Here is a 12942-nt window from a genome sequence, read left to right as displayed (position 1 = left end):
TAAAAAAGCAGACCATCGATGACAGCAGTGTCCATAAATCGAAGCTTCAGCACGTGCAAATAGAATCAGGATTTCACTGCTGCCTCCCAGCGCCACGGACCCTTGTCGGATTCGAGCCTCGGGCGACTACCTGTGTGCAGTTTGCACATTCTACCCGTGTCTGCGTGGATTTCGTCGGACGGATCCGGTTTCCTCCCACAGTCCAAAGGTGTGCAGGTCAGGTGTTCTGGCCATGCTAAATTGCCCATTGTTTTCAGGGATGTGTAGGTTCGGTGCATTTGTTCGGGGTAAATAGAGTCATGCGGTAGGGGTTTGGGTGTGTGGGGGATACTACTGGGAGAGTCGGGAGCCTGTTTCCACAGTCGAGGGATTCGATGCTAATTTCTGATGACGCACATTTGGAGGACCTGAAAGAGTTCAATTCAAACAGAAGCCACGCTTTGCGGGAGAAACACCGCGAGTTTGGCAGCAACTGCCACATTTCGGAAATGCAGGCAAAAGTGGCCTGTGCTTGCTTCCCACCGCCACAATGTGAGGGCCATTCAGTCTGATTTGCTCGCACTACGCCTTCGCTGTTGTCCCGTGGCAGTGCAATTTAAAAGCGACCCGCCCGAGCAGGGACTTGAACCCTGGACCCTCAGATTAAAAGTCTGATGCTCTACCGACTGAGCTACCCGGGCTCGTGGCAAGCCGCCGCCCTGCTGCGGCTTTTCCTGCTTGAGCTGGAAAAGACGTTCGCGCTTCACACTCTCGCGCAGCCATTCTGACACAATCCACACAATTCAGTAGGAAAGACGGGCAGCCCCGACTGTGCAGGGCCGATTCCAAACCGCTGTCTCTCTTCATCACCCCCATTCCATTGCCGCCCCGACCTCTCTCTACTGTAACAACCCTCCTCAACACACACCTCTGGCACCGTCAAAGCCATCAGCAAGCTTACAACACAGCACCGCCAAAGTAAGAACGGTGCTCATGAGACGGCCTCATCATCATCCCTCCAACACCACGCACAGTCCCTACCCCCAGCATCCACTCTCTGCTCGACACAATCCACCCGAACACAAGCCGCAGGCACCGACACTCCCACACGCACTGCCACATCACCATCAGCTCCAAAACAAGGAAGATGTGCATGAAAGGTTCCGTTTGAAGTGTCTGACTTGATTTTAAAAAAGCAGACCATCGATGACAGCAGTGTCCATAAATCGAAGCTTCAGCACGTGCAAATAGAATCAGGATTTCACTGCTGCCGCCCAGCGCCACGGACCCTTGTCGGATTCGAGCCTCGGGCGACTACCTGTGTGCAGTTTGCACATTCTACCCGTGTCTGCGTGGATTTCGTCGGACGGATCCGGTTTCCTCCCACAGTCCAAAGGTGTGCAGGTCAGGTGTTCTGGCCATGCTAAATTGCCCATTGTTTTCAGGGATGTGTAGGTTCGGTGCATTTGTTCGGGGTAAATAGAGTCATGCGGTAGGGGTTTGGGTGTGTGGGGGATACTACTGGGAGAGTCGGGAGCCTGTTTCCACAGTCGAGGGATTCGATGCTAATTTCTGATTACGCACATTTGGAGGACCTGAAAGAGATCAATTCAAACAGAAGCCACGCTTTGCGGGAGAAACACCGCGAGTTTGGCAGCAACTGCCACATTTCGGAAATGCAGGCAAAAGTGGCCTGTGCTTGCTTCCCACCGCCACAATGTGAGGGCCATTCAGTCTGATTTGCTCGCACGACGCCTTTGCTGTTGTCCCGTGGCAGTGCAATTTAATAGCGACCCGCCCGAGCAGGGACTTGAACCCTGGACCCTCAGATTAAAAGTCTGATGCTCTACCGACTGAGCTACCCGGGCTCGTGGCAAGCCGCCGCCCTGCTGCAGATTTTCCTGCTTGAGCTGGAAAAGACGTTCGCGCTTCACACTCTCGCGCAGCCATTCTGACACAATCCACACAATTCAGTAGAAAAGACGGGCAGCCCCGACTGTGCAGGGCCGATTCCAAACCGCTGTCTCTCTTCATCACCCCCATTCCATTGCCGCCCCGACCTCTCTCTACTGTAACAACCCTCCTCAACACACACCTCTGGCACCGTCAAAGCCATCAGCAAGCTTACAACACAGCACCGCCAAAGTAAGAACGGTGCTCATGAGACGGCCTCATCATCATCCCTCCAACACCACGCACAGTCCCTACCCCCAGCATCCACTCTCTGCTCGACACAATCCACCCGAACACAAGCCGCAGGCACCGACACTCCCACACGCACTGCCACATCACCATCAGCTCCAAAACAAGGAAGATGTGCATGAAAGGTTCCGTTTGAAGTGTCTGACTTGATTTTAAAAAAGCAGACCATCGATGACAGCAGTGTCCATAAATCGAAGCTTCAGCACGTGCAAATAGAATCAGGATTTCACTGCTGCCTCCCAGCGCCACGGACCCTTGTCGGATTCGAGCCTCGGGCGACTACCTGTGTGCAGTTTGCACATTCTACCCGTGTCTGCGTGGATTTCGTCGGACGGATCCGGTTTCCTCCCACAGTCCAAAGGTGTGCAGGTCAGGTGTTCTGGCCATGCTAAATTGCCCATTGTTTTCAGGGATGTGTAGGTTCGGTGCATTTGTTCGGGGTAAATAGAGTCATGCGGTAGGGGTTTGGGTGTGTGGGGGATACTACTGGGAGAGTCGGGAGCCTGTTTCCACAGTCGAGGGATTCGATGCTAATTTCTGATTACGCACATTTGGAGGACCTGAAAGAGATCAATTCAAACAGAAGCCACGCTTTGCGGGAGAAACACCGCGAGTTTGGCAGCAACTGCCACATTTCGGAAATGCAGGCAAAAGTGGCCTGTGCTTGCTTCCCACCGCCACAATGTGAGGGCCATTCAGTCTGATTTGCTCGCACTACGCCTTCGCTGTTGTCCCGTGGCAGTGCAATTTAAAAGCGACCCGCCCGAGCAGGGACTTGAACCCAGGACCCTCAGATTAAGTGTCTGATGCTCTACCGACTGAGCTACCCGGGCTCGTGGCATGCCGCCGCCCTGCTGCGGCTTTTCCTGCTTGAGCTGGAAAAGACGTTCGCGCTTCACACTCTCGCGCAGCCATTCTGACACAATCCACACAATTCAGTAGGAAAGACGGGCAGCCCCGACTGTGCAGGGCCGATTCCAAACCGCTGTCTCTCTTCATCACCCCCATTCCATTGCCGCCCCGACCTCTCTCTACTGTAACAACCCTCCTCAACACACACCTCTGGCACCGTCAAAGCCATCAGCAAGCTAACAACACAGCACCGCCAAAGTAAGAACGGTGCTCATGAGACGGCCTCATCATCATCCCTCCAACACCACGCACAGTCCCTACCCCCAGCATCCACTTTCTGCTCGACACAATCCACCCGAACACAAGCCGCAGGCACCGACACTCCCACACGCACTGCCACATCACCATCAGCTCCAAAACAAGGAAGATGTGCATGAAAGGTTCCGTTTGAAGTGTCTGACTTGATTTTAAAAAAGCAGACCATCGATGACAGCAGTGTCCATAAATCGAAGCTTCAGCACGTGCAAATAGAATCAGGATTTCACTGCTGCCTCCCAGCGCCACGGACCCTTGTCGGATTCGAGCCTCGGGCGACGACCTGTGTGCAGTTTGCACATTCTACCCGTGTCTGCGTGGATTTCGTCGGACGGATCCGGTTTCCTCCCACAGTCCAAAGGTGTGCAGGTCAGGTGTTCTGGCCATGATAAATTGCCCATTGTTTTCAGGGATGTGTAGGTTCGGTGCATTTGTTCGGGGTAAATAGAGTCATGCGGTAGGGGTTTGGGTGTGTGGGGGATACTACTGGGAGAGTCGGGAGCCTGTTTCCACAGTCGAGGGATTCGATGCTAATTTCTGATTACGCACATTTGGAGGACCTGAAAGAGATCAATTCAAACAGAAGCCACGCTTTGCGGGATTAACACCGCGAGTTTGGCAGCAACTGCCACATTTCGGAAATGCAGGCAAAAGTGGCCTGTGCTTGCTTCCCACCGCCACAATGTGAGGGCCATTCAGTCTGATTTGCTCGCACTACGCCTTCGCTGTTGTCCCGTGGCAGTGCAATTTAAAAGCGACCCGCCCGAGCAGGGACTTGAACCCAGGACCCTCAGATTAAGTGTCTGATGCTCTACCGACTGAGCTACCCGGGCTCGTGGCATGCCGCCGCCCTGCTGCGGCTTTTCCTGCTTGAGCTGGAAAAGACGTTCGCGCTTCACACTCTCGCGCAGCCATTCTGACACAATCCACACAATTCAGTAGGAAAGACGGGCAGCCCCGACTGTGCAGGGCCGATTCCAAACCGCTGTCTCTCTTCATCACCCCCATTCCATTGCCGCCCCGACCTCTCTCTACTGTAACAACCCTCCTCAACACACACCTCTGGCACCGTCAAAGCCATCAGCAAGCTAACAACACAGCACCGCCAAAGTAAGAACGGTGCTCATGAGACGGCCTCATCATCATCCCTCCAACACCACGCACAGTCCCTACCCCCAGCATCCACTCTCTGCTCGACACAATCCACCCGAACACAAGCCGCAGGCACCGACACTCCCACACGCACTGCCACATCACCATCAGCTCCAAAACAAGGAAGATGTGCATGAAAGGTTCCGTTTGAAGTTTCTGACTTGATTTTAAAAAAGCAGACCATCGATGACAGCAGTGTCCATAAATCGAAGCTTCAGCACGTGCAAATAGAATCAGGATTTCACTGCTGCCTCCCAGCGCCACGGACCCTTGTCGGATTCGAGCCTCGGGCGACTACCTGTGTGCAGTTTGCACATTCTACCCGTGTCTGCGTGGATTTCGTCGGACGGATCCGGTTTCCTCCCACAGTCCAAAGGTGTGCAGGTCAGGCGTTCTGGCCATGCTAAATTGCCCATTGTTTTCAGGGATGTGTAGGTTCGGTGCATTTGTTCGGGGTAAATAGAGTCATGCGGTAGGGGTTTGGGTGTGTGGGGGATACTACTGGGAGAGTCGGGAGCCTGTTTCCACAGTCGAGGGATTCGATGCTAATTTCTGATTACGCACATTTGGAGGACCTGAAAGAGATCAATTCAAACAGAAGCCACGCTTTGCGGGAGAAACACCGCGAGTTTGGCAGCAACTGCCACATTTCGGAAATGCAGGCAAAAGTGGCCTGTGCTTGCTTCCCACCGCCACAATGTGAGGGCCATTCAGTCTGATTTGCTCGCACGACGCCTTTGCTGTTGTCCCGTGGCAGTGCAATTTAATAGCGACCCGCCCGAGCAGGGACTTGAACCCTGGACCCTCAGATTAAAAGTCTGATGCTCTACCGACTGAGCTACCCGGGCTCGTGGCAAGCCGCCGCCCTGCTGCAGATTTTCCTGCTTGAGCTGGAAAAGACGTTCGCGCTTCACACTCTCGCGCAGCCATTCTGACACAATCCACACAATTCAGTAGAAAAGACGGGCAGCCCCGACTGTGCAGGGCCGATTCCAAACCGCTGTCTCTCTTCATCACCCCCATTCCATTGCCGCCCCGACCTCTCTCTACTGTAACAACCCTCCTCAACACACACCTCTGGCACCGTCAAAGCCATCAGCAAGCTTACAACACAGCACCGCCAAAGTAAGAACGGTGCTCATGAGACGGCCTCATCATCATCCCTCCAACACCACGCACAGTCCCTACCCCCAGCATCCACTCTCTGCTCGACACAATCCACCCGAACACAAGCCGCAGGCACCGACACTCCCACACGCACTGCCACATCACCATCAGCTCCAAAACAAGGAAGATGTGCATGAAAGGTTCCGTTTGAAGTGTCTGACTTGATTTTAAAAAAGCAGACCATCGATGACAGCAGTGTCCATAAATCGAAGCTTCAGCACGTGCAAATAGAATCAGGATTTCACTGCTGCCTCCCAGCGCCACGGACCCTTGTCGGATTCGAGCCTCGGGCGACTACCTGTGTGCAGTTTGCACATTCTACCCGTGTCTGCGTGGATTTCGTCGGACGGATCCGGTTTCCTCCCACAGTCCAAAGGTGTGCAGGTCAGGTGTTCTGGCCATGCTAAATTGCCCATTGTTTTCAGGGATGTGTAGGTTCGGTGCATTTGTTCGGGGTAAATAGAGTCATGCGGTAGGGGTTTGGGTGTGTGGGGGATACTACTGGGAGAGTCGGGAGCCTGTTTCCACAGTCGAGGGATTCGATGCTAATTTCTGATTACGCACATTTGGAGGACCTGAAAGAGATCAATTCAAACAGAAGCCACGCTTTGCGGGAGAAACACCGCGAGTTTGGCAGCAACTGCCACATTTCGGAAATGCAGGCAAAAGTGGCCTGTGCTTGCTTCCCACCGCCACAATGTGAGGGCCATTCAGTCTGATTTGCTCGCACTACGCCTTCGCTGTTGTCCCGTGGCAGTGCAATTTAAAAGCGACCCGCCCGAGCAGGGACTTGAACCCAGGACCCTCAGATTAAGTGTCTGATGCTCTACCGACTGAGCTACCCGGGCTCGTGGCATGCCGCCGCCCTGCTGCGGCATTTCCTGCTTGAGCTGGAAAAGACGTTCGCGCTTCACACTCTCGCGCAGCCATTCTGACACAATCCACACAATTCAGTAGGAAAGACGGGCAGCCCCGACTGTGCAGGGCCGATTCCAAACCGCTGTCTCTCTTCATCACCCCCATTCCATTGCCGCCCCGACCTCTCTCTACTGTAACAACCCTCCTCAACACACACCTCTGGCACCGTCAAAGCCATCAGCAAGCTAACAACACAGCACCGCCAAAGTAAGAACGGTGCTCATGAGACGGCCTCATCATCATCCCTCCAACACCACGCACAGTCCCTACCCCCAGCATCCACTTTCTGCTCGACACAATCCACCCGAACACAAGCCGCAGGCACCGACACTCCCACACGCACTGCCACATCACCATCAGCTCCAAAACAAGGAAGATGTGCATGAAAGGTTCCGTTTGAAGTGTCTGACTTGATTTTAAAAAAGCAGACCATCGATGACAGCAGTGTCCATAAATCGAAGCTTCAGCACGTGCAAATAGAATCAGGATTTCACTGCTGCCTCCCAGCGCCACGGACCCTTGTCGGATTCGAGCCTCGGGCGACGACCTGTGTGCAGTTTGCACATTCTACCCGTGTCTGCGTGGATTTCGTCGGACGGATCCGGTTTCCTCCCACAGTCCAAAGGTGTGCAGGTCAGGTGTTCTGGCCATGCTAAATTGCCCATTGTTTTCAGGGATGTGTAGGTTCGGTGCATTTGTTCGGGGTAAATAGAGTCATGCGGTAGGGGTTTGGGTGTGTGGGGGATACTACTGGGAGAGTCGGGAGCCTGTTTCCACAGTCGAGGGATTCGATGCTAATTTCTGATTACGCACATTTGGAGGACCTGAAAGAGATCAATTCAAACAGAAGCCACGCTTTGCGGGATTAACACCGCGAGTTTGGCAGCAACTGCCACATTTCGGAAATGCAGGCAAAAGTGGCCTGTGCTTGCTTCCCACCGCCACAATGTGAGGGCCATTCAGTCTGATTTGCTCGCACTACGCCTTCGCTGTTGTCCCGTGGCAGTGCAATTTAAAAGCGACCCGCCCGAGCAGGGACTTGAACCCAGGACCCTCAGATTAAGTGTCTGATGCTCTACCGACTGAGCTACCCGGGCTCGTGGCATGCCGCCGCCCTGCTGCGGCTTTTCCTGCTTGAGCTGGAAAAGACGTTCGCGCTTCACACTCTCGCGCAGCCATTCTGACACAATCCACACAATTCAGTAGGAAAGACGGGCAGCCCCGACTGTGCAGGGCCGATTCCAAACCGCTGTCTCTCTTCATCACCCCCATTCCATTGCCGCCCCGACCTCTCTCTACTGTAACAACCCTCCTCAACACACACCTCTGGCACCGTCAAAGCCATCAGCAAGCTAACAACACAGCACCGCCAAAGTAAGAACGGTGCTCATGAGACGGCCTCATCATCATCCCTCCAACACCACGCACAGTCCCTACCCCCAGCATCCACTCTCTGCTCGACACAATCCACCCGAACACAAGCCGCAGGCACCGACACTCCCACACGCACTGCCACATCACCATCAGCTCCAAAACAAGGAAGATGTGCATGAAAGGTTCCGTTTGAAGTTTCTGACTTGATTTTAAAAAAGCAGACCATCGATGACAGCAGTGTCCATAAATCGAAGCTTCAGCACGTGCAAATAGAATCAGGATTTCACTGCTGCCTCCCAGCGCCACGGACCCTTGTCGGATTCGAGCCTCGGGCGACTACCTGTGTGCAGTTTGCACATTCTACCCGTGTCTGCGTGGATTTCGTCGGACAGATCCGGTTTCCTCCCACAGTCCAAAGGTGTGCAGGTCAGGCGTTCTGGCCATGCTAAATTGCCCATTGTTTTCAGGGATGTGTAGGTTCGGTGCATTTGTTCGGGGTAAATAGAGTCATGCGGTAGGGGTTTGGGTGTGTGGGGGATACTACTGGGAGAGTCGGGAGCCTGTTTCCACAGTCGAGGGATTCGATGCTAATTTCTGATTACGCACATTTGGAGGACCTGAAAGAGATCAATTCAAACAGAAGCCACGCTTTGCGGGAGAAACACCGCGAGTTTGGCAGCAACTGCCACATTTCGGAAATGCAGGCAAAAGTGGCCTGTGCTTGCTTCCCACCGCCACAATGTGAGGGCCATTCAGTCTGATTTGCTCGCACTACGCCTTCGCTGTTGTCCCGTGGCAGTGCAATTTAAAAGCGACCCGCCCGAGCAGGGACTTGAACCCTGGACCCTCAGATTAAGAGTCTGATGCTCTACCGACTGAGCTAACCGGGCTCGCGGCAAACCATCCCCCTGCTGCGGCTTTTCCTGCCTGCTGGAAAAGACGTTCGCGCTTCACACTCTCGCGCAGCCATTCTGACACAATCCACACAATTCAGTAGGAAAGACGGGCAGCCCCGACTGTGCAGGGCCGATTCCAAACCGCTGTCTCTCTTCATCACCCCCATTCCATTGCCGCCCCGACCTCTCTCTACTGTAACAACCCTCCTCAACACACACCTCTGGCACCGTCAAAGCCATCAGCAAGCTTACAACACAGCACCGCCAAAGTAAGAACGGTGCTCATGAGACGGCCTCATCATCATCCCTCCAACACCACGCACAGTCCCTACCCCCAGCATCCACTCTCTGCTCGACACAATCCACCCGAACACAAGCCGCAGGCACCGACACTCCCACACGCACTGCCACATCACCATCAGCTCCAAAACAAGGAAGATGTGCATGAAAGGTTCCGTTTGAAGTGTCTGACTTGATTTTAAAAAAGCAGACCATCGATGACAGCAGTGTCCATAAATCGAAGCTTCAGCACGTGCAAATAGAATCAGGATTTCACTGCTGCCTCCCAGCGCCACGGACCCTTGTCGGATTCGAGCCTCGGGCGACTACCTGTGTGCAGTTTGCACATTCTACCCGTGTCTGCGTGGATTTCGTCGGACGGATCCGGTTTCCTCCCACAGTCCAAAGGTGTGCAGGTCAGGTGTTCTGGCCATGCTAAATTGCCCATTGTTTTCAGGGATGTGTAGGTTCGGTGCATTTGTTCGGGGTAAATAGAGTCATGCGGTAGGGGTTTGGGTGTGTGGGGGATACTACTGGGAGAGTCGGGAGCCTGTTTCCACAGTCGAGGGATTCGATGCTAATTTCTGATTACGCACATTTGGAGGACCTGAAAGAGATCAATTCAAACAGAAGCCACGCTTTGCGGGAGAAACACCGCGAGTTTGGCAGCAACTGCCACATTTCGGAAATGCAGGCAAAAGTGGCCTGTGCTTGCTTCCCACCGCCACAATGTGAGGGCCATTCAGTCTGATTTGCTCGCACTACGCCTTCGCTGTTGTCCCGTGGCAGTGCAATTTAAAAGCGACCCGCCCGAGCAGGGACTTGAACCCTGGACCCTCAGATTAAGAGTCTGATGCTCTACCGACTGAGCTAACCGGGCTCGTGGCAAACCAGCCCCCTGCTGCGGCTTTTCCTGCCTGCTGGAAAAGACGTTCGCGCTTCACACTCTCGCGCAGCCATTCTGACACAATCCACACAATTCAGTAGGAAAGACGGGCAGCCCCGACTGTGCAGGGCCGATTCCAAACCGCTGTCTCTCTTCATCACCCCCATTCCATTGCCGCCCCGACCTCTCTCTACTGTAACAACCCTCCTCAACACACACCTCTGGCACCGTCAAAGCCATCAGCAAGCTTACAACACAGCACCGCCAAAGTAAGAACGGTGCTCATGAGACGGCCTCATCATCATCCCTCCAACACCACGCACAGTCCCTACCCCCAGCATCCACTCTCTGCTCGACACAATCCACCCGAACACAAGCCGCAGGCACCGACACTCCCACACGCACTGCCACATCACCATCAGCTCCAAAACAAGGAAGATGTGCATGAAAGGTTCCGTTTGAAGTGTCTGACTTGATTTTAAAAAAGCAGACCATCGATGACAGCAGTGTCCATAAATCGAAGCTTCAGCACGTGCAAATAGAATCAGGATTTCACTGCTGCCTCCCAGCGCCACGGACCCTTGTCGGATTCGAGCCTCGGGCGACTACCTATGTGCAGTTTGCACATTCTACCCGTGTCTGCGTGGATTTCGTCGGACGGATCCGGTTTCCTCCCACAGTCCAAAGGTGTGCAGGTCAGGTGTTCTGGCCATGCTAAATTGCCCATTGTTTTCAGGGATGCGTAGGTTCGGTGCATTTGTTCGGGGTAAATAGAGTCATGCGGTAGGGGTTTGGGTGTGTGGGGGATACTACTGGGAGAGTCGGGAGCCTGTTTCCACAGTCGAGGGATTCGATGCTAATTTCTGATTACGCACATTTGGAGGACCTGAAAGAGATCAATTCAAACAGAAGCCACGCTTTGCGGGAGAAACACCGCGAGTTTGGCAGCAACTGCCATATTTCGGAAATGCAGGCAAAAGTGGCCTGTGCTTGCTTCCCACCGCCACAATGTGAGGGCCATTCAGTCTGATTTGCTCGCACTACGCCTTCGCTGTTGTCCCGTGGCAGTGCAATTTAAAAGCGACCCGCCCGAGCAGGGACTTGAACCCTGGACCCTCAGATTAAGAGTCTGATGCTCTACCGACTGAGCTACCCGGGCTCGTGGCAAGCCGCCGCCCTGCTGCGGCTTTTCCTGCTTGAGCTGGAAAAGACGTTCGCGCTTCACACTCTCGCGCAGCCATTCTGACACAATCCACACAATTCAGTAGGAAAGACGGGCAGCCCCGACTGTGCAGGGCCGATTCCAAACCGCTGTCTCTCTTCATCACCCCCATTCCATTGCCGCCCCGACCTCTCTCTACTGTAACAACCCTCCTCAACACACACCTCTGGCACCGTCAAAGCCATCAGCAAGCTTACAACACAGCACCGCCAAAGTAAGAACGGTGCTCATGAGACGGCCTCATCATCATCCCTCCAACACCACGCACAGTCCCTACCCCCAGCATCCACTCTCTGCTCGACACAATCCACCCGAACACAAGCCGCAGGCACCGACACTCCCACACGCACTGCCACATCACCATCAGCTCCAAAACAAGGAAGATGTGCATGAAAGGTTCCGTTTGAAGTGTCTGACTTGATTTTAAAAAAGCAGACCATCGATGACAGCAGTGTCCATAAATCGAAGCTTCAGCACGTGCAAATAGAATCAGGATTTCACTGCTGCCTCCCAGCGCCACGGACCCTTGTCGGATTCGAGCCTCGGGCGACTACCTGTGTGCAGTTTGCACATTCTACCCGTGTCTGCGTGGATTTCGTCGGACGGATCCGGTTTCCTCCCACAGTCCAAAGGTGTGCAGGTCAGGTGTTCTGGCCATGCTAAATTGCCCATTGTTTTCAGGGATGTGTAGGTTCGGTGCATTTGTTCGGGGTAAATAGAGTCATGCGGTAGGGGTTTGGGTGTGTGGGGGATACTACTGGGAGAGTCGGGAGCCTGTTTCCACAGTCGAGGGATTCGATGCTAATTTCTGATTACGCACATTTGGAGGACCTGAAAGAGATCAATTCAAACAGAAGCCACGCTTTGCGGGAGAAACACCGCGAGTTTGGCAGCAACTGCCACATTTCGGAAATGCAGGCAAAAGTGGCCTGTGCTTGCTTCCCACCGCCACAATGTGAGGGCCATTCAGTCTGATTTGCTCGCACTACGCCTTCGCTGTTGTCCCGTGGCAGTGCAATTTAAAAGCGACCCGCCCGAGCAGGGACTTGAACCCTGGACCCTCAGATTAAGAGTCTGATGCTCTACCGACTGAGCTACCCGGGCTCGTGGCAAGCCGCCGCCCTGCTGCGGCTTTTCCTGCTTGAGCTGGAAAAGACGTTCGCGCTTCACACTCTCGCGCAGCCATTCTGACACAATCCACACAATTCAGTAGGAAAGACGGGCAGCCCCGACTGTGCAGGGCCGATTCCAAACCGCTGTCTCTCTTCATCACCCCCATTCCATTGCCGCCCCGACCTCTCTCTACTGTAACAACCCGCCTCAACACACACCTCTGGCACCGTCAAAGCCATCAGCAAGCTTACAACACAGCACCGCCAAAGTAAGAACGGTGCTCATGAGACGGCCTCATCATCATCCCTCCAACACCACGCACAGTCCCTACCCCCAGCATCCACTCTCTGCTCGACACAATCCACCCGAACACAAGCCGCAGGCACCGACACTCCCACACGCACTGCCACATCACCATCAGCTCCAAAACAAGGAAGATGTGCATGAAAGGTTCCGTTTGAAGTGTCTGACTTGATTTTAAAAAAGCAGACCATCGATGACAGCAGTGTCCATAAATCGAAGCTTCAGCACGTGCAAATAGAATCAGGATTTCACTGCTGCCTCCCAGCGCCACGGACCCTTGTCGG

General features: G+C 54.0%; 11 non-coding genes across 11 annotated transcripts; all 11 read right to left on the bottom strand.

Annotated features, from left to right (window-relative positions):
* Positions 1–607: 607 nt before the first annotated feature.
* On the bottom strand, positions 608–680 carry trnak-uuu (transfer RNA lysine (anticodon UUU)). The gene has a single exon. It is a non-coding gene; the product is annotated as a tRNA-Lys (tRNA).
* Positions 681–1774: 1094 nt separating this feature from the next.
* Positions 1775–1847, bottom strand: trnak-uuu (transfer RNA lysine (anticodon UUU)). Its single transcript has one exon. It is a non-coding gene; the product is annotated as a tRNA-Lys (tRNA).
* A 1094-nt stretch (positions 1848–2941) lies between these two features.
* On the bottom strand, positions 2942–3014 carry trnak-cuu (transfer RNA lysine (anticodon CUU)). The gene has a single exon. It is a non-coding gene; the product is annotated as a tRNA-Lys (tRNA).
* Positions 3015–4108: 1094 nt separating this feature from the next.
* Positions 4109–4181, bottom strand: trnak-cuu (transfer RNA lysine (anticodon CUU)). The gene has a single exon. It is a non-coding gene; the product is annotated as a tRNA-Lys (tRNA).
* Positions 4182–5275: 1094 nt separating this feature from the next.
* On the bottom strand, positions 5276–5348 carry trnak-uuu (transfer RNA lysine (anticodon UUU)). Its single transcript has one exon. It is a non-coding gene; the product is annotated as a tRNA-Lys (tRNA).
* Positions 5349–6442: 1094 nt separating this feature from the next.
* trnak-cuu (transfer RNA lysine (anticodon CUU)) lies at positions 6443–6515 on the bottom strand. The gene has a single exon. It is a non-coding gene; the product is annotated as a tRNA-Lys (tRNA).
* A 1094-nt stretch (positions 6516–7609) lies between these two features.
* trnak-cuu (transfer RNA lysine (anticodon CUU)) lies at positions 7610–7682 on the bottom strand. Its single transcript has one exon. It is a non-coding gene; the product is annotated as a tRNA-Lys (tRNA).
* A 1094-nt stretch (positions 7683–8776) lies between these two features.
* trnak-cuu (transfer RNA lysine (anticodon CUU)) lies at positions 8777–8849 on the bottom strand. The gene has a single exon. It is a non-coding gene; the product is annotated as a tRNA-Lys (tRNA).
* A 1092-nt stretch (positions 8850–9941) lies between these two features.
* Positions 9942–10014, bottom strand: trnak-cuu (transfer RNA lysine (anticodon CUU)). Its single transcript has one exon. It is a non-coding gene; the product is annotated as a tRNA-Lys (tRNA).
* Positions 10015–11106: 1092 nt separating this feature from the next.
* On the bottom strand, positions 11107–11179 carry trnak-cuu (transfer RNA lysine (anticodon CUU)). Its single transcript has one exon. It is a non-coding gene; the product is annotated as a tRNA-Lys (tRNA).
* A 1094-nt stretch (positions 11180–12273) lies between these two features.
* trnak-cuu (transfer RNA lysine (anticodon CUU)) lies at positions 12274–12346 on the bottom strand. The gene has a single exon. It is a non-coding gene; the product is annotated as a tRNA-Lys (tRNA).
* Between the last annotated feature and the right edge of the window lie 596 nt (positions 12347–12942).

This window comes from Chiloscyllium plagiosum, unplaced genomic scaffold, assembly GCF_037043375.1.
Source record: "Chiloscyllium plagiosum isolate Xiang-an unplaced genomic scaffold, Cpla_swu_hap1 HiC_scaffold_28, whole genome shotgun sequence".
NCBI lineage: Eukaryota > Metazoa > Chordata > Chondrichthyes > Orectolobiformes > Hemiscylliidae > Chiloscyllium > Chiloscyllium plagiosum.
Note: the sequence above shows the minus strand (reverse complement) of the source record. Positions and strands in the feature narration are given on the sequence as shown.